General features: G+C 36.8%; 1 long non-coding RNA gene across 1 annotated transcript in view; it reads left to right on the top strand.

Moving 5' to 3' along the window:
- LOC107973924 (uncharacterized) overlaps positions 1 to 18,599 on the top strand; it is a 97,412-nt gene extending 78,813 nt beyond the window's left edge. The window contains exons 3-4 of the long non-coding RNA XR_001716455.2: positions 7,668 to 7,725; positions 18,361 to 18,599. This is a non-coding gene — a long non-coding RNA (uncharacterized LOC107973924). The remainder of the gene's footprint in view (positions 1 to 7,667; positions 7,726 to 18,360) is intronic.
- The last annotated feature ends 2,885 nt before the right edge of the window (positions 18,600 to 21,484 follow it).

Raw genomic sequence — 21,484 nt, 5'->3', positions numbered from 1 at the left:
AATGGCCCCCAGCTCCATCCAAGTTGTTGCAAAGACATTACTTCATTCTTCTTCATGGCCGAATCGTATTCCATTTTATATATATATACAATATATACTATATATTATATACATTTTATATAGTATATACTATATATTATATACATTATATATAGTATATAATATATTATATACATTATATATAGTATATACTATATATACTATGTATATATACACTATATACTATGTATATATACACCATATATACTATGTATATATGGTGTATATATACTGTATATGTTATAGTGTATATATAGTATACATATAGTATGGATGTATACTATAGACGTATACTATACCATCCTATAGTATAGACGTATATTATACCATGCTATAGTATAGACGTATACTATACCATGCTATAGTATAGATGTATACTATAGCATGGTTTAGTATAGACATATACTATAGCATGGTATAGTATAGATGTATACTATAGCGTGGTATAGTATAGATGTGTATATATATATATATAGTGTGTATATATATATATATACGGCTCCATCTAAGTTGTTGCAAAAGACATTACTTCATTCTTTTTTATGGCTGAGTAGTATTCCATTATATATATATAGTATATAGTGTTTATATTATATATTATATATCATACATGTATATACTGTATATATAGTATATATACTATGTATTGTATAGTCTATATTATATATAGTCTATATAATATATAGTCTATATACTATATATACTTTTCCTCATTCTCACTATATACTATATATATACTATATACAGTATATGTAGTGTATATATACACCATATATACTATATGGTATACATATATAGCATATATGGTGTATATATACTGTATATAGTATATATGCTATATATAGTATATATGCTATATATATACACTATATATACTATATATTGTATATACACACTATATATACTATATATACTATATGTAGTATATATACACTGTTTATAGTATTTATAGTATATATACTGTATATATAGTATATATATACAGTATATAGTATATATACTATATATAGCATATATACTATATATAGTATATATATACAGTATATAGTATATATACTATATATAGTATATATAGTATATAGTATATATACTATATATTTTATAGACTATATATAATATAGACTGTATAGTGTATATATACTATATATAATATACATATATAATGCATATAATATATAATATAAATAGTATATAGTATATATATATGAAATGGAATACTACTCAGCCATAAAAAAAATGAAGTAATGTCTTTTGGAACAACTTGGATGGAGCTGTATATATATATATATACACTATATATATATACGTCTATACTATACCATGGTATAGTATGCGTCTGTACTATACCATGGTATAGTATGCGTCTGTACTATACCATGGTATAGTATGCGTCTGTACTATACCATGGTATAGTATGCGTCTGTACTATACCATGGTATAGTATGCGTCTGTACTATACCATGGTATAGTATGCGTCTGTACTATACCATGCTATAGTATGCGTCTGTACTATACCATGCTATAGTATGCGTCTGTACTATACCATGCTATAGTATGCGTCTGTACTATACCATGCTATAGTATGCGTCTGTACTATACCATGCTATAGTATGCGTCTGTACTATACCATGCTATAGTATGCGTCTGTACTATACCATGGTATAGTATGCGTCTGTACTATACCATGGTATAGTATGCGTCTGTACTATACCATGGTATAGTATGCGTCTGTACTATACCATGGTATAGTATGCGTCTATGCTATATGTATAGTATGTATATATACATACAGATATACTATATGTATACCATATATATACTGTACCATATACAGTATATATACACCATATGTATACATAGTATATATAGTGTATATATAATGTATATTATATAATATATACTGTATATAATATATAGTATATACTATATAATGTATATAATATATAGTATATACTATATATAATATATATAATATATAGTACATACTACATATAATGTATATAATATATAGTATATACTACGTAATGTATATTATATATAGTATATACTATATATAATGTATATAATATATAGTACATACTACATATAATGTATGTAATATATAGTATATACTGTATATATATATAAAATGGAATACTACTCGGCCATAAAGAAAAATGAAGTAATGTCTTTGCAACAACTTGGATGGAGCTGGGGGCCATTATTCTAAGTGAAGTAACTCAGAAATGGAAAACCAAATATTGTATGTTCTCACTTATAGGTGGGAGCTAAGCTATGAGGATGCAAAGCCATAAGAATAATATAATGGACCCTTGGCACTCACAGGGGAAGGTTGAGAGAGGGGTGAGTGATAAAAGATTACATGTTGGGTACAATGTACACTGCTCCGGTGACATGTGCACCAAAATCTCAGAAATCACAACTAAAGAAATTATCGAGGACTGATGTGGTGGCTCATGCCTGTAATCTCAACACTTTGGGAGGCTGAGATGGGTGGATCACCTGAGGTCAGGAGTTCGAGACCAGCCTTGTCAACATGGTGAAATCTTGTCTCTACTAAAAATACATAAAGTAGCCAGTTATGGTGGTGTGTGCCTATAATCCCAGCTTCTTGGGAGGCTGAGGCAAGAGAATTGCTGGAACCTGGGAGGCAGAGGTTGCAGTGAGCCAAGATCGCGCCACTGCACTCCAGCCTCAATGGCAAGAAAGCAACTCCATCTCAAAAAAAAAAAAAAGAAAAAGACAAGAAATTATTCATGTAAGCAAAACCACCTGTACCCCAAAAACTGTTGAAATAAAAATAAAAAATAATTATTTTTAAAAGTATATTAACAATAGAAAAAAAGATTCATTTAAAATTGGACCATTAAGGTAAGATTAAAAAGTTAAGAAGCTTGAAATTGGTGTGTGTGTGTGTGTGTGTGTGTGTGTGTGTGTCTGTGTGTTGGAGAGAAGGAGAGAGAGGGATAGTATATAGTGAGAATGAGGAAAAGAAGGGATAGAAAGTATAATACCAAGCACTTAGGTTACAAGGAGCTGTGAATGAGAATTCTCCAATTTGCTGTGAGTTTCCTAGCCAGGAAAGCAGAAAGTTAGGCTAATTTTATGTTAAAAAATCTTTGATCCTAGTAGTGAGATATTATCCTGGGTGATTTTTCTTCTTACAGTGATGACACTGGCATTATGGGAGGGATAATTCTTTATTGGGTGAGACTGTTTCACATACTGCAGGACATGGAGCTTCCCTGGCCTCTCTACTTGCTAAGTGCTAGTTGTATCCTCCAGGCACAACTGGACAATCAAAAAATGCCCTCATGCTTTGACAAATGCCCCTTAGGGGACAGTGTGGCCCCTAGTTGAGAACCACTGAACCTAACCCATTTGGTTTCAACAAAAGAGAATGTCAAGATTCAGAGAGTATTGTAGCTAACTGTTCAGGATCACACAAATCGTAAATGTCACAGCCAGATCCAAAATTCAGGTTTCTTGCCTCTAGTTTGGTTTCTATTAATGTTCCATTTCTCAGTGTTTATTTTGTTTTTAATAGACAGTTGATTTTACTTTATCAGCCACATACTGAAGAAAACCCACCTTTTGTGTTTGAAGATTATGCTTTAACTTTCCAATCTGTAAACCATTATCTTGTATGGGGAGACACTGGAAAAAGTTTTCCAGTTATCTCTTGGGCAGAAACCAGAGGGCCGCAGTACTCTTGGAAGCTTGAAAAGTTCTGAGTGAGAAGTCAGGATGCCTGATTTCCTCTACCTAGACTGTGCCAACGTGATATCTTGAGATTTCCCAGGCCAGCTTGACTCAATGATTCTAAGAATTTAGACAGAAAAGCCCAGGCTCTTCCTTCCTTGGCTGCATTAATGGAGGAGTGGCTGAGTGTCTCAGCCTGTGTTGCTATCATGACGTTCACTCAGTGTTGAGAAATGCCTTACAGATGCTGTGCTAGGTAAGGAGGAGCCAAATGTTTTCTAGCTCCCTTGGTCAGCACAGGATTGCCTGGGACCTTGGAGGAAAGAACTTTGCATTTATATCTGAAATATGACCTGAGCTTTTCTGTGTCTACAGCCTAAGTCTGTGTAACATTGATCGAATCTAATTCGAGCTTCACTCTGAGGGTACTGAACTCACATGGTTATTGGGGGTACTCTCTGACATAATGGGAGAATCCTTTGCCTGTTTAAGGCCGTACATTGTGGCAGAGAACACTAGTGCTTACCACAGACCTGGTTTCCTCTTTTCTCAGGCACCCAGCTAAGCCTCATCCCAGCCCTTTGCACTCATGGTAGAGCCAGTGGCAGGTGGGTAGTAGTGATGTATTCTCTTCTGCACAGTACTCGATCCTCTTTTTTTCTGTGGCTGCCTTGGAGGTCACATGGTGAAGATGGCAGTGCCACAAGATGGGAGGAATCTGAGCTCTGAATCACCGTGAAGAAGTCTGCTGGATGAACACTTGCTTGCACTGTGGAGTGGGCAAGAACTCTCAAATCTCAATGGCTTAACAACAAAGCTGTGCTTGTTATATAGATGATAGCCTCCCTTGACTAACAAAATTGTTAATACAACTTAGCCGACTGTGAAAAAAGCACATGAATGAAGATTTCTCTCATCTTCCCATAGCTTTCTATCTCTATCCCTCTGCTGTTAGGAGTGATTCTGAAAAGAATACTCAGAACTTACAGATAATTTTAATTTTTGTGTGTCTTTATCCAAGTGGTTCCAAAATCCACCCCACTCCCCAGCACCATTGCTATTTAAAAGGCAAACAAACTTACTCTATGTGACCTTAGGAAGGTCATCTTACAGATGAGGAAACTGGTGCTCAGAGAAGCCAGGTTATTAGGTTGTGGTGAAGATTAAATGAGATCATGAATATGAAGCAAGGAGCACAGTGGCTGGCACATACAAAGCGCTCAATAAATGTCAGTCCCAACATTGTTCATTCTACTCGAAGAGCAGAAGACTTTGTTTGCTTCCTGTCAAAAGAATCACTGAGCACAGGGAGTGGTAGTTCAGGGGTGAGGTAAACAATTCCTGATCCTCTTATCCCAACTGCAGCCCTGTATAAAATCTCATTTTTGTTTTTTTTGAGGCACCTCAGACTGGAGCAAGTATTGTTTTTCTAGCCTTGGCTTTTTGGACAAATAGCTGCTGTTCTTCTCTGGGCTTTAGTTTCTCTTTAGAATAGCAGGGCTGGACTAAATGAACTCCAAGAGCCCTCTAGCTCTGCCAGTGTGGAATTCCAACTTAATATGAGAAGACTGAACGACTGTGGAGAGAAAGGCATCAAGGATAGGGAATGGGTTGGAATAGAGGCTTAGCTGTATCACATAGCATGTCCCAAAGGACATAAGCCATGCTCCACGGTCATCCAGAACAGATTTATGGTCTTGAAGTTCATAAATAGTCTCTGGATGGTGGAATCATTTAAATACCAGTGACATTGGATGCCACAATAGGGGACCAAGCCCATTCTTCTTAGAAACTAATGTTATTGTGAACTTTTGCAGGGTTGGATTCACACTTGCTTTCTTTTCCTTTTTTGTCTTTTCTTCTTCCTCTTCCTTCTACTTCTTCTTTCTTCTCACTCTGTCTCTCCTGGCTCCCCTCTTTTCCCCTCTCATCCTTCCCTTTCTTCTTCCCTCTTTTCTACTCCGTTCTATTTTCTCAGTCCTGATTTGCTACCGAAAACTAACAAATTTCCCATACTTAAATAACTTTACTTCTTTCACTTCTTTTTGACACATGTGCTTTATTATCTGGGATTCAAACCAACTTATTTAGTTTATTATATTTTTCTCATATTTTATTTAGCCTTAGCCAAACACTGGATGGGAGTTGGGGTAAAGAATTGTGTCACTTTTTGGTTAAACAATCTTGGTGACCTAATAACAACACTGATAATAGACTGACTGGTTTGTAAATTCAGGAGAGTGCCAGGCGCCACAGTTTTAACTATCATACTATTGCATACAGTTGAGGTTATTGCAGAAAGAGATTATGGTAGGGAGCAGTTCTGGGAAATTCTGGGAAAAAACAAGCTGAAGACAAATAGCTCTTTCCAACGCTGTTTACAGTCTTTAGGATAATTACAAATTCCAAGTTTTTGGGGACAAAATCATTAACTCTGACATTCCAATCAACCTTGAAATTAACTCTAATCTGAAACTTAGCCACTGAGCAGAAGTTTTTTGATGTGCAATCATGTGCTTTTTTTCCTGGGGTAGAAAATTGAGAGCACAATTTGAAATCATATGGACAGTGTTATAACATTTTATTCCCAAGATGGCCTTAATTACAATTACAGGGACATACAGAGATTTCACCTATATCAGGTCTATTTCCTACCCTACTCATTATATATTGGTTGAATATTTTAACTAGAAATAACACCGCAAAAAGCAAAAGAAATAACACCGTGAATTCTTAGCACAGTGCCCAGAAATGCTTTTGTGTACAAAAAGTCAAATAATTTTATTTTCTCAGCCACCCTGTAGCATAGGTATCACTATCACCATGTAGAGATGAAATTGCAGTACTTTTGGACTTCAAAGTGGTAGAAACAAAGATTTGATTCCCGTTCTTTGATTCCAAAGCTTCTCTTTCTACTCTTGTGCCCAGAAATTATTTCTACTCACTATTCTTTTGGCTACCTCAAATCAACACCAATGTCTTTTTTTTTCTTGTAAAATACAAAAGCTTAAAGAAGATAAAACTTTGTAGAAAGGAATGCAATAATGTAAGTTTCTATTTTTCCTTTTATAAAATTTTTAAAAATTTTAATTTGTTTTTGTTTGAGACAAGGTCTTACTTCATCACTCAGGCTATAGTGCGGTGGTGTGTTTACAGCTCACTGCAGCCTCAACCTCCTGGGCTCAGGTGATCCTCCTGCCTCAGGCTCCTGAGCAGCTAGGACCACAAGTATGTGCTACCACACTCATATAATTTTTAAAAATTATTATTTGTAGAGACAGGGTCTCACTATGTTGCCCAAACTGGTCTTGAACTCCTGGGCTCAAGCAATCCTCCTGCCTTGGCTTCCCAAGGTGCTCGGATTATAGGCGGGAGTCACTGTGCCGGGCCTTCCATTTTTCATTAAGAAAGTATTTCATGGTTTTCTTCATTTATTCCCAATAAACTGCTATCTTGCCTTGTTACAATTTTAGTTGATTTGTTCTCTTTCTTTTGAATCCTCCACTCTATGTCTGTAAGTACCTTGAGGAAAGAGGAGCTCCATTTGCTGTTCTCTATCCAGTGCTCAGCCCAGTGTCTGACATCTGCTGGGTGCTCACGTACTGAGTACCCCTACTATGTGATTACCCTTTAACTCGTATTTGCTTTCCACATGTGATCATACAAGATCGAGAAGACGACAGACCAGTGAATGTAGTTGGGGAGAGAGGATTAAAGCCTGTCACAAAGAATTAAAGATAGAGGGCACAGTGAATATTTCAGCTCATTTTCCACCAATGGGTGGAAAATATGTGAAGGGGCTGTGGTGGTTCTTCCCTGTTAGTCCCTCAAGATGTGCTCTCTACTCTTCTCTGATTTGCTCTGAGCCCCCAGACTCTGGTCCCTATGGAGTGTATCACCCATGTTCTTTCTTCTTTGTTTTCCAGTTGAGTTTGGCCAGTGAGTGCTGCAGGATACTGGAGGGAGGACAACAGAGAGGAAGGTGTGAGTATTCAATCTTTCAGCTTCCGCTCTAACTCACTGTGGTTGCATGTGTTTGGTAGTGGCTGCATCCCTTTCCAACAGCAGCCCTGGCAGGGCAGCCCCTCTTCCTGATCTTCCAGACTCACTGGGCAATGTTGGTCCCTCTCCTTGTCCCTTTAGCCATTGGAGTGGTCATAGCTCTTTGCCATCATTGGTGTCTGGGTATGTTACTATCTCTTGTTGGTTCCCTTGACACTATCCACACGTCTGTAAATAATCTCTTCATTAAGTTTCCTTCAGTTAAACATAGTGGGTGTTCTGTTTCTTGTCAGACACTGACTGATAGAAGGAACAATGGACTGTGGATAATTACAGATGACATGTTAACACAGGATATTCAAGTAGAGGCTTCTCCTGAAACTAGGGATGTGTCTGCTTAAGTGATAGGAAATATACAAGCAGAGACTGCTGGCTTGGCATTATGGTTCTGAAGCCCTCCTCCCATTATTCACTCATTCATTCATGCTTGTTCAGTTAGCTAGTGAATATTTATTGGGTGGTCACTATGTGTCAGGAAGTCTTCTAGACTCTGAAGTTAGATGACGAATAAAACTGACAAAATAGCTGGCTGACTGGAGTTTACATTCTATTGAAAGAAGACAGTTATTTATTGTTTCAGGTGTGGATACAAGCTATGAAGTAGAAGAGGATAGACATTAGGGTTGTATGGCTCTATGTTTGCTTAAAAAATTAATCCCCAGAACAAATGCTTTTTAATTTGTATTTGGCTCACTAAAACACGAATCTACAAAGGGTGAAAACTTGTTTCTCATTTTTGCTCCTGTAAAGTGTGTTGGTTTCTTAGAATGTTCCATGAAGAAAATCAAGTTTTCATAAAATAATGGACTGAGTTTGACATAAGCTGTTGTTCAGCTGAAGAGATTGACTCACATTTTATACCCAGAATGTCAGATCCAGAAAATAAAAATATGTGGGAAGTGCCTGGTAGAGCATTGACTAGACAGTACACATTGAACAGGTGTTATTATGTAATCCTTATATCAGCGTATAAGGTAGGTAAAAATGATTATATCTTGCTTTATGAATGACAAAAATGAAGCTCAAGGAGATTCAGAGGAAAGGGAGTAAAAAAAAAATCTTTGAAGTAAGATATATGTGACAGATGATGCTAACATAAACAACACCCATGAGCACATTCAGAACTGTTTGGTTCTCTGTAAACTTCACGAAATACCATCATTTTTGTTACCACATAAATTAGCATTTGAGTATCTAAATGAAAAAATATAGAAATATTTGAATCTACTTTAATTCATAAAAATGTATAAAACACTCACAATCACTGTTTTTTAAATCAATACTCATAATGAATGACTTAAAACAAGCCCCATAGCTGATCCCAAACACTGTGTAATTGTGCTACTGGGGAGAAGCATTACAAGTGATGACGTAGCTCAATGGTTCCCCAATTTTTCTTTACCAAAGACCTATTTTATTTTTTTCCCAATAGTTGTCAATTTTTAAAAATAATTTCATAAATTTTCATTGTTAATCAGAAAAAATTAAAGAGTGCAGAATGAATATTTACTTTAATACTTCTTTAATCTTGCTTGCAAAAATTTCAGTACTTGAAACAAACACAGATAGGTTGAGAAGCCCTCATACTTTGTATGAACAATTATTAATGTTTATGAGAAGCCTTTGTGAATTGTTATTGCCCGTTTCTTTTTTCTTTTATTTCAATAGCTTTAGGGGTTATAAGGAGTTTTTGGTTACATGAACAAATTGTATAGTGGTGGAGTCTAGACTTTAAGTGTACTCATCACCCAAATAGTGTACATTGTAGCCAACCAATAATTTTTCATGCCTGACCCTGCTCCCACCCTCCCCACTTCTGAGTTTCTAATGTCCGTTCTACCACTCTGTATGTCTTTGCATCATTGCCCATTTAAGATTTTTTTTAAAAAATAATTTCAACGTTTATTTTATATTCATTGGGTACATGCACAGGTTTGTTACAGGGGCATATTGTATGACAGTGAGGTCTGGGGTATTAATGGTTTCGTCACTCAGGTAGTGAGCATAGTACCCAATATGTAGTGTTTTAGCCCTTTTCCCCCACCACACTCCCATCTTTAGTAGTCCCCAGTGTTTATCCCCAGTTATTTTTCCCATCTTTATGTTCAGTATACCCAATGTTTAGCTCCCATTTATACATGAGAACATGTGGTATTTGGTTTTCTGTTCCTGTGTAAATTTGCTTAGGATAATGGTTTCTAGCTGCATCCATGTTGCTGGAAACACATGATTTCATTATTTTTATGGCTGCATAGTATTCTATGGTGTACAGGTACCACATTTTATTTATCCAGTCCACACCGATGGGCACCTAGGTTGATTCTGTGTCTTTGTTAGTGTGAATAGTGTGGCAATGAACATACAAGTGCATGTGTCTTTTTGGTAGAGCACTTGGTTTTCCTTTGGGTATATACTCAGTAATAGGATTGCTGGGTCAAATGGTAGTTCTGTTTTAAGTCCTGTGAGAAATATTTAAATTGCTTTCCACAGTGACTGAACTAATTTACACTCCCATCAACAGTGTGTAAGTGTTCCCTTTTCTCTGCAGCTTTGCCAGCATCTGTTCTTTTTTGACTTTTTAATAATAGCCATTCTGAGTGGTGTGAGATGGTATCTTATCTGGTTTTAATTTGCATTTCTCTGATGATTAGCGATGTTGAACTTTTTTTTATGTTTGTTGGCCGAGTCTCGCTCTATCACCCAGGCTCCAGGCTGGAGTGCAGTGGCGCGATTTCAGCTCACTTCAAGCTCCGCCTCCTGAGTTCACACCGTTCTCCTGCCTCAACCTCCCGAGTAGCTGGGACTACAGGTGCCCGCCACCACGCCCGGCTAATTTTTTTTTTTTTTTTTTTGTATTTTGTTTAGTAGAGACGGGGTTTCACCATGTTAGCCAGGCTGGTCTTGAACTCCTGACCCCGTGATATGCCCACGTCGGCCTCCCAAAGTACTGGGATTACAGGCGTGAGCCACCGAGCCTGGCCCTTTGCCCACTTTTTAATGGGGTTGTTTTTTTGCTTGTTGAATTGTTTAGGTTCCTTAGAGATTATGGATATTAGACTTTTGTCTGATGCATAGTTTGCAAATATTATCACTCATTCTGTAGATTGTCTCTTTACTCTGTTTATAGTTTCTTTTGCTGTGCAGAAGCTCTTTAGTTTAATTAGGTCTTGCTTATCAATTTCTATTTCTGTTACAATTGCTCTTGAAAAGACTTAGCCATACATTATTTGGCAAGGCTGATGTCCAGAATGGTATTTCCTAGATTTTCTTCTAGGATTTTTATTGTTTGAGATCTTATATCTAAGTGTTTAATCCATCTTGAGTTTTTTTTTGTATATGGTGAAAGGTAGAGCTCTGTTTTCATTCTTCTGTATATGGTTAACTAGTCTTTACAGCACCTTTTATTGAATAGGGAGTCCTTTCTCCATTTCTTATTTTGTTGATTTTTGTCAAAGATCAGATAGTTGTAGGTGTACAGCATTATTTCCGAGTTTTCTATTCTGTTCCATTGGTCTATGTGTCTATTTCTGTACCAGTCCCATGCTGTTTTGGTTACTGTAGCCTTACAGTGTAGTTTGAAATTGGGTATTGTGATGCTTCTAGCTTTGTTCTTTTTGCTTAGGATGGCTTTGACTGTCAGGGCTCTTTTTTGGTTTCATATAAATTTTAGAATAGTTTTTTTCTAATCCTGTGAAAAATGACATCAGTAGTTTGATAGGAATAACATTGAATCTGTAGATTTCTTTGGGCAGTATTAACATTTTAAGATAATGATCCCTTCAATCCATGAGCATGGAATGGTTTTCTACTTGTTTATGTCATCTGTGATTTCTTTCAGTCGTGTTTTGTAATTCTCTTTATAGAGATCTTTCACCTCCTTGGTTAGCTGTATTCCTAGGTATTTTTATTTGTGGCTATTGTAAATGGAATTGAATTCTTCTTAAATTTTTTTAAATTTCAATAAAAGGTTTTTGGGGAATGGGTGGTGTTTGGTTACATGGATAAATTCTTTAGTGGCGATTTCTGAGATTTGGTACACCCAGCACCTGAACAGTGTACGTTGACACCCAATAGGAATTTCATTCTTCATTTGGCTTTCAGCTTGAATGTTATTGGTGTATAGAAATGCTGCTGATTTTGTACATTGATTTTTGCACCCTGAAACTTTTCTGAAGTTGTCGATCCATTCTAAGAGCCTCTTGGTAGAGTCATTAGGCTTTTTTAGATACAGAATCATATCATCCATGAAGAGAGATAATTTGACTTCTTTTCCTATTTGGATGCCTTTTCTTTGTCTTTCCTGATTGCTCTGGCTAGGATGTGCAGTACTATGTTGAACAGAAGTGGTGAGGGTGAGCATTCTTGTCCTGCTCCTGTTCTTAAGGAGAATGATTCCAGCTTTTGCCCATTCAATATGATGTTGGCTGTGGGTTTGTAATAAATGGGTCTTATTTTGAGACATGTTCCTTCAATGCTTAGTTTGTTAAGGGTTTTTTTTTTAATCATGAAGGGATGTTAAATTTTATCAAAAGCTTTTTTCTATGCCTATTGAGATTATTGTATGGTTTTTGTTCTTGATTCTGTTTATGTGGTGAGTTACATTTATTAATATGCATATGTTGAACTATCCTTATATCCCAGATATAAAGCCTACTTGATTGTGGTGAATTAACTTTTTGATGTGCTGCTGGATTCAGTTTGCTAGTATTTTGTTGAGGATGTTTGCATCTATGTTCATCAGGGCTATTGGCCTATAGATTTCTTTGTTTTGTCTTTGTCAGATTTTGGCATTAAGGTGATATTGCTTTTGTAAAATGAGTTAGAGAGGATCCTCTCTTTTTTGCAATAGTTTCAGTAGAATTGGTACCAGTTCTTTGTATGTTTGGTAGAATTTGGCTATGAATCCATGTGGCTCAGGGCTTTTTTTGTGTGTTTGGTAGGTTTCTAATTACTCATTTAATTCTGGAACTCAATATTTGTCTTTTCAGGGTTTCAGTTTCTTCCTGCTTCAATCTTAGGAGGTTGTGTGTTTCTAGGAAGTTATCAATTTCCTCTAGATTTTCTAGTTTTTGTGCACAGAGGTGTTCATAATAGTCTCCTAAGATCTTTATGTTTTTGTGGGGTCGATTATAATGTCACCTTTGTCACTTCTGATTGTGCTTGTTTAGATCTCTTTTTTTGTTGTTGTTGTTAATATAGCTAGCAGTCTATTGATCTTGCTTATCCTAAAACCAAAACACAAATTTTTGGTTTTATTAGATGAATTTTGAGTTCTCAATTTCATTTTGTTCTACTCTGATTTTTGTTATTTCTTTTCTTCTTCTACCTTTGAGGTTAGCTTGTTCTTGTTTTTCTAGTTCCTCTAGGTGTGATGTTAGACCATTGATTTGAGATCTTTCTAACTTCTTGATGTAGATGTTTAGTGCTATAAGCTTTCCTCTTAGCACTACTTTTGCTACATGCCAGAGATTTTGGTATGTTGTGTCTCTGTTTTCATTGATTTCAAATTTTTTTTATTTCTGCCTTAATTTCATTGTTTACCAAAAAGCTACTCAGAGCAAGTTATTTAATTTCCATGTAATTATGTGGTTTTGAGAGCTCTTCTTAGTATTGATTTCTATTTTTATTTCACTGTGGTCTGAGAGTATGGTTGACATGATTTTAATTTTGTTTTATTTCTTGAGACTTGCTTTACAGCCAGGCATGTGGTCAATCTTAGAGAATGTCTTGTGTGCAGATGAGAAAGAATGTATATTCTATGGTTGATGGGTATAGTACTCTGTAGATGTCTATTAGGTCCGATTGGTCAAGTGTCAAATTTAAGTTCAAAATTTATTTGTTAATTTTCTGCCTTGATGATCTGTTTAATGCTATCAGTAGGTTGTTGAAGTACCCCACTATTATCATGTGGCTATCTAAGTCTTTTTGTAGGTCTGGACATACTTGTTTTATGAATCTGGGTGTTTCAGTGTTGAGTGTGTATGTATTTAGGATGGTTAAGTTGTCCTGTTGAATTGAACCCTTTGTCATTATGTCATGCCCTTCTTTGTCCTTCTTTACTGTTGTTGGTTTAAAGTCTGTTTTATCTGGTATAAGAATAGCGACCCTGCTCTTCTTTTTTTTAAATAAATATTTGAGTGACAGATTTTTCTCCAACTCTTTACTTTGAGCCTGTGGGTGTCATTACATGTGAGATGGGTTTCTTGAAGACAGACGATGGATGGGTCTCATTTTTTTTTTTGATCCAACTTACTACTCCATGCCTTTCAAGTGAGGTGTTTAGCTCATGTGTTATAAATTCAAGGTTAGTATTGATATGCGAGGTTTTGATTCTATTGTGAAATTGTTAACTGGTTGCTTTGTAGTTTCTATTGTGTAGTTGCTTTACAGGGCCTGTGGGCTATGCACTTCAGTGTATTTTTGTGGTAACAGCTATTGTTCTTTTGTTTTCATGTTTAGAACTTCCTAAGGATCTTTTGTAAGGCTGGTCTAGGGGTAATGGAATTCCCTTAGTGCTTGCTTGTCTGAAAAAGTTTTTATTTTTCCTTTACTTTTGAAACTTAGTTTGATGGGATGTAAAATTCTTGATTGGTAATTCCTTTCTTTAAGAATGCTGAAAATAGGTCCCAATCTCTTTGGGCCTGTAAGTATATATCTAGATGTTAAATTGCTTGGCCATTGACTGTGCATTCTTTCAGCCTTAATAGACTCTTCTAGTTTTCCGAAGACAGATTACACCACTACCAGCAGTGCATAAAAGTTCCAGCTGCTCTACACTTTTGGAAATGCATGGTATTGTCATTTAAAACAAATTTTAGTAATTCTTGTGGATATGTAGTGACATCTCATTGTGCATCTCATTGTGGTTTTAATTTACATTTCTTGATGGCTACTAATGTTGAACGTGTGCTAATGGCCATTTGAACATCCTCTTTCATGATATGCTTCTTTAAGTCTTTTCACTGACTTAAAAATTGTGCTATGTGTCCTATTCTTATTGATTTATAGGAATCCTTTAATTTTTTATTATAAATCTTCTGTTGGATAGGTGTAGTTTAAATATCTCTCCCTACTTTTTTGTCTTTTCACTGTCTTAACGGTAACTTTCAATGAACAGAAAAATATTGTTATTACTAAAGTCATATATATGCATCCTTTATGGTTAGTGTATTGTGTTCTATTAAGGAAATATGTACCTACCTCAAGGTCATAAATATACGATTGTAGGTTATCTTCCAGAGGCTTTATTTTTTACTTATTGCATTACGTCTACAATCCTTCTGGGATTGAATTTTTTGTTAAAGGTTTATTTTTCTCTGTATTAGTATTCAATTAATTCTGGACAATTTTTTTTAATTATTATACTTTAAGTTCTAAGGTACATATACACAATGTGCAGGTTTGATACATAGGTACACATGTGCCATGTTGATTTGCTGCACCCATCAATTCATCATTTACATTAGGTATTTCCCCTAATGCTATCCCTCCCCCAGCCCCTCCCCGCCCCAACAGGCCCTGGTGTGTGATGTTCCCTGCCCTGTGTCCAGGTGATCTCATTGTTCAATTCCTACCCATGAGTGAGAACTTGAGGTGTTTGGTTTTCTGTCCTTGTGATAGTTTGCTGAGAATGATGGTTTCCAGCTTCATCCACGTCCCTGCAAAGACATGAACTCATCCTTTTTTATGGCTGTATAGTATTCCATGGTGTATATGTGCAACATTTTCTTTAACCAGTCTGCAACTGATGGGCATTTGGGTTGGTTCCAAGCCTTTACTATTGTGAATAGTGCCACAATAAACATATGTGTGCATGTGTCTTTATAGTAGCATGATTTATAATCCTCTGGGTATATACCCAGTAATGGGATTGTTGGGTCAAATGGTAATTCTACTTCCAGATCCTTGAGGAATTGCCTCACTGTCTTCCGCAAAGGTTGAACTAATTTACACTCCCACCAACAGTGTAAAAGTGTTCCTATTTCTCCATGTCCTCTCCAGCATCTGTTGTTTCCTGACTTTTTAATGATTGCCATTCTCACTGGCGTGAGATAGTATCTCATTGTGGTTTTGATTTGCATTTCTCTGATGGCCAGTGATGATGAGGAGCATTTTTTCATGTGTCTGTTGGCTGCACAGATTCTTCTTTTGAGAAGTGTCTGTTCATATCCTTTGCCCACTTTTTGATGGGGTTGTTTTTTTCTTGTAAATTTGTTTGAGTTCTTGGTAGATTCTGGATATTAGCCCTTTGTCAGATGGATAGATTGTAAAAGTTTTCTCCCATTCTGTATGTTGCCTGTTCATTCTGATGGTAGTTTCTTTTGCTGTGTAGAAGCTCTTTAGTTTAATTAGATCTCATTTGTCAATTTTGGCTTTTGTTGCCATTGCTTTTGGTGTTTTAGTCATGAAGTCCTTGTCCATGCCTATGTCCTATAATTCAGGACAAATTATTAAAAACACCAGGGTTTTCCCAGTACACTATAGTCATCTTTGATATAAATCATATGACCATATGTGTATATATCTGTTTTTGGAAACTTTTCTTCCATTGGCTGTTTGTCTATTACTGCACCAGAACCACACTTGTTTTATTTAATGTAGATTTAGAATATGTAGAGTAAATACTCCAAGTTTATTCTTCCTTTTCCAAGTTATATTTGTTTGGTTTGGCTGTTTGCATTTTTATATACATTTTAGCATCGCTCGTTGATTTAATGTAGTGAGCTGTGTCAGGACTTTACCTAAATGTCTCGCATCTCTTTTGCTTTTTACTTTTTACACCCCCCACTCTGTAGTTTCTGTGCATGTTTACTTTCCACTGCCTGCACCTGTGATTCTCACTGAAGGACTCCCTAAGAGCTACTGGAACCACTTTGCCCAACTGTACAAAAATCAGGACATGCCTGAGAGTTTATGCACTTCTGGGCAGATCTTAGCAATGACTAACTGTTGCAGGAGTATGAAAGCCCAGTTTATTTGCCTTGAAGGAGGAAAGCTCTGAAGTGCAACTTACACCTGTGCTCCCTTGTCAGATCAGGCTGAAATAAAAAGTTTGCTTGCTTTTCTCCCATTCCATGTTCTACTTGCCCACTTTCTAATTAGTTTTCTTTTTGAGAACATTTCCTTAGTGAAGTACTTGAATACAAATCCTCATTACACAGTCTACTTCTGAGTAATCCAAACTGATATTCCAGGAAAAAGCTTCTGGAATTTTTGATTGGGATTGCACTGAATATATAGATCAAACTGAGGAGAACTAACAATATTAAAATATCAAGTCTCCCAATCTATGAACATGGTATATCCTTCAATTTATAAAGATCTTTAAATTTTCTCAGTTATATAGTTTTCTATATAAAGTCACGCTCTACATAATGACTTTTTGATCAAAGATGAACCAAATATATGAGGATGGTCCTATGAGATCATAATGGAGCTGAAAAATTCCTATTACTTAGTGATGTTGTAGCCATCATAACATTGTAGCACAATTACTGTATGTTTTTGTAACTTTAGTGTAGCCTACAAGTATAGTGTTTATAAAGTCTACAGTAATATACAGTAATGTCCTAGGCCTTCATGTCCACTTACTATGTGCTCATTGACTCACCCAGAGCAACTTCCAGTCTGAAAGCTCCTTGTACAGTAAATGCCTTATACAGATGTGCCATTTTTAATCTTTTATACCACATTTTTACTGTGTATTTTCTACGCCCAGATATGTTTAGATACACAAATACTTATCATTGTGTTACAATTGCCTACAGTATCAGCACAGTAACATGCTGTCCAGGTTTGTAGCCTAGGAGCAATAGGCTATACCATGTAGCCTAGCTGTGTAGTAGGCTATACATCTATATTTTTAATTTTTAAAAAAATTTACTTTTAATGTATATTGACTAGATGTGTGGTAGACTATACATCTATATTTTAAAATTTATTTTTAGATTTTTTTAAATTTATTTTTAATTGTATGTTGACCTTATGAACTTAGTGGTCTTACTGGATTCACATCACTTCTAATAATTCATCCATATATTTAGATTTTCTACATGTACCACATACACCATTATGTCACTTGTGTATAATGACAATCTTATTTATTCCTTTGCCATTCTTATGCTTTTTTTGTTGTTCCTCTTGAGTTATTGCACTGGCTAGAAACTTGCAGTACAATACTGAGTAGAAGAGGTGACAGAACAAACAGCAAATTTCACTCTCTCCACTGGACATCATGAACATATGATTTCCTGATTTCCAGAGTTCAAACTATCAGCTTAGAGATATTGGAGGAATAATGTATAATCCCAGTTATAATAAACATCAATTTTATGCATTGACAAGAATTTGGCATCATCCTGTGAAATGTGTTATATATATAGTCACTTAAGAACCACTGACCCAGTGTATTTACCAATTAGTGTATTTACCTTCATATTTACCAATCAGTTAACTTTCAGAGATTAGGGGTGAGCCTTTTGTGTTTTTTAATTTTGATAATATTATAGTGTTCAATATTTTTGCCCAGCCAATTTATTTATCTTCTCTCTTCTACAGTGTTCCCAAGAGAACTACACAAACAATGACTGAATGAAGAGCAAATAATTATTACATTAACAATTGTCTAAGTACTCTATTTTCTAATGCAAGACCATCTTCCACAAGAAGCCCTTCATTGACCTGCTCAGATGAACTCAGCTATGTGACCTGCAAGTTTATTCTTCCACTTATTACACTTACTTATTTGTTCAGTGACTTCCCCAGGAGCAATTAAAGCAGAAACCATGCATGTCTTATTTGTTCAGTATTCTGTCCTAATATCCTAGCAAGTATATGTCATAGAGCTACTATTTATTGATTCTTAACTAGTATAAGAGTTAGATGTCTAAAATGTGACTCCACCTACATGACACAAACCCCCCCAGTTCACTCATTTATTCAGTCATTAAATAAATATTTCAGATATGTCAATATCTGCCAGGACTCTTGCTAGCCATTTTTTACTCAATATTTTATTTAACTTTCTCAATATTACTGCAAAGTCAATATTTTTACCTCTATCTGATGATGAGTAAACTGGGGCTAGGAGTGGCAGAGCTCATTATCCAAGTTCAAATCTGTTTGAATTCAAAAGTGATGTTTTACACAAAACCTAATTTAGGCTAAAAGAAAGAATGTGGTGGAGAGTAAGCCTAATGGAGGCATGGTCACTGTACTGGAAGATCTGAAGGGCTGGCATGTGGCACCAAAAGAAACTATTATGTATGGCTTCAGAAAGCAAAACTGTAACCCATCAGTTACAAGCTCCAGATTTCAGAAAATGGGAGGAAATTTCTGAAAAGAATCATTCAATAGGAGAATTATCAGCTTTATGTATGGCTTCAGAAAGCAAAACTAACCCATCAGTTACACGCTCCAGATTTCATAAAACAAAACAGGAAGAAATTTCTGGAAATAATTGTTCAATAGGATAATGATCAGCTTTTGTGCTATGAGCACCTTGTGCTATTATTCTGGCATAGACTCAGTACTAAGGTATGAATACCATGGGTTACTGTAACATCAACCCTGCTTTTTAGCAGATAATGGTCTTGAGGAGGAGCAGTATTTCATGCCCCAATTAGGCATTTACTAATTTGCTGCTTGAGAGGGCAGTCCAAAGCATGACAGAAGCATAGAAGTAGCAGTGCCCGACAACTCCTCTGCAGAGCCTTCCTGGAGAAATCTAAACATAGTTAGAGAATGTTCTTACATAAAAAGTAGATTTTTATGTAGAGAAGAAGAAAAGGGCATTTCAGGCAGAGGGAAAGGCATGTGAAGAAGCCCAGATGCTAAGGAGCTTGCAGGGTGTATGGACAGAATGCCAGTAGTTTAGTTGGGCTAAGGCTAGTGTGCAGTGCTGGGGTAGTGACCTGGAGAAGGGAGCCAGGGCAGGCAGCAGATCATGAAGGACCTTGAAAACCCCCAGTGGAGCTTGGGCTTTTCTTTGAGTTCCACAAAGTGAAATTCTAAGCTGAGGCTTGCCCAGAACTGCCAGTCCATCTCCTTCATGCCTCCCAGTGTCTCTTAGCTAGTCCGACTTCTGGCCCCAGTGCAGAAAACATGTTAATTAGTGATGAAAACCCCTCAGCTCTCCAGGCTGGTAAAGGCTTCCTGGGAGCACTTTGCAGAAAGAAAGCTTGGCTGTTGCTGTCAACAGTTCCAGTGACTCCCGTAGTAACAGAATTTCTGGTCCCCAGGCGTTTTCCCCATCTCTGGGGTGTGTCTGCCTTAGCTTCACTCAGAGGATCACGTCACCGTTTTCTGGTGCTCCCATGTGCGATCCATCCAGCACTGGAACCTGTCAGGAACACAGGGAATTGCATGTGTCAGGCAGAAAGGGGCAGAGTCTTAAAGGCTAGGACAATTTTACACGTAGCTTTTTGGCTCCCAGTGGTGTTTGTAGAAAAAGAATTTTTGCAGAGCAGTGAGGAGCTCTCCCTCCCCTACCTTTTTGTTTTCATTTCACAGGCCATTCTTATCTTTGTGTAGGATTTTGAAAATATGTTATAGACCAGTTGTTTTTTAGCTATAGTATCAATTAAATTATACTCATCTGGAGCAAATCTGGCTACATTTTCCAAGCAGTTAGCAATAGATCATATTTGCAGATGAAAATGAAAGGGAAGGAAGATACAGATTGTGGGGGTAACAGGAACCTAAATGTAATTTACTTGAATAGCCATCTGAATCCTCTACTTTCAATTTAATTGGGTAATTTCCTTAGTTAGAAATAATTCCTCCTCTTCACCCTCTGAACCACTCTCCACTCCCATCTAATTCATTACTATGATATTGATCCTTTATCTATCCCCCCCACCCTCCAATCCATTGTTTTTATTACCCTTCTCTAACCTGCTTTTACAGGAAGGCTGACATCTACAGACTACATGACCCAGGCCTTCCTGACCTCCAGCTTCTAGTTGGGTTTGGCCAATAAAAAGCATTGGCAGGAGATGAGAGAATGGATGGGGAGAGAGGTTAGATTTGTTATTTCCTACCCCTCTTCCCCTTGCCTGGTCATGGTCGCAGAGGCTGCATTCCTGTCTATGGTAATGGCTCCTGTTGAGTCAACCATCTTTCTTGGCTTCTGGTTTCTCTGGTCTGCGGAAATGCTGTTGCCTCCCCTTGCCTTCTTAAGTCTGCGGTGGAAATATCCGCCTTCTTTTGCCTGTGCCCAGATGTCTCATGTTCCTTGTTTGTTCCTTTAACTCTGCCCACACCTCTCAAGGAGGCCTTTTGTTAAGCTCTACTGGGTTAAATCAGAAGGATTTAACCAAGCCTTCTTGTCTTGCCAGACCTAGTGTGACAACATGACCAAGCCTATTAATTGCATTTCCCTGGGACCTTTCTCCTCTTTCCTCCATGACCTACTCTGCATTTCTGGGTTTAATTTGTGTAATGGCCTCCCCTTCCTGCCTGCCTTCAGTCTGGCTTGCTCTCCCTTCCATCTTCATGCTACAGCCAGAGAGATTTTGAAACTGCACATGTGAACATGCTACTTTTCGTGCTACTTATCATCCTTTTATGGTTCTTCACTCCTTTTCAAATCAAGTTTAACTCTGCCTGCTTACAAAGCCCTCCATGACCTGGCCTCAGACTCTCTTCCGTCTGCTCCTCTCTGCCTCATGGGGCCACTGCT

Source organism: Pan troglodytes, chromosome 1 (genome assembly GCF_028858775.2).
Source record: "Pan troglodytes isolate AG18354 chromosome 1, NHGRI_mPanTro3-v2.0_pri, whole genome shotgun sequence".
NCBI classification, from domain to species: domain Eukaryota; kingdom Metazoa; phylum Chordata; class Mammalia; order Primates; family Hominidae; genus Pan; species Pan troglodytes.
This window is presented reverse-complemented; position numbering and strand designations above follow the sequence as displayed.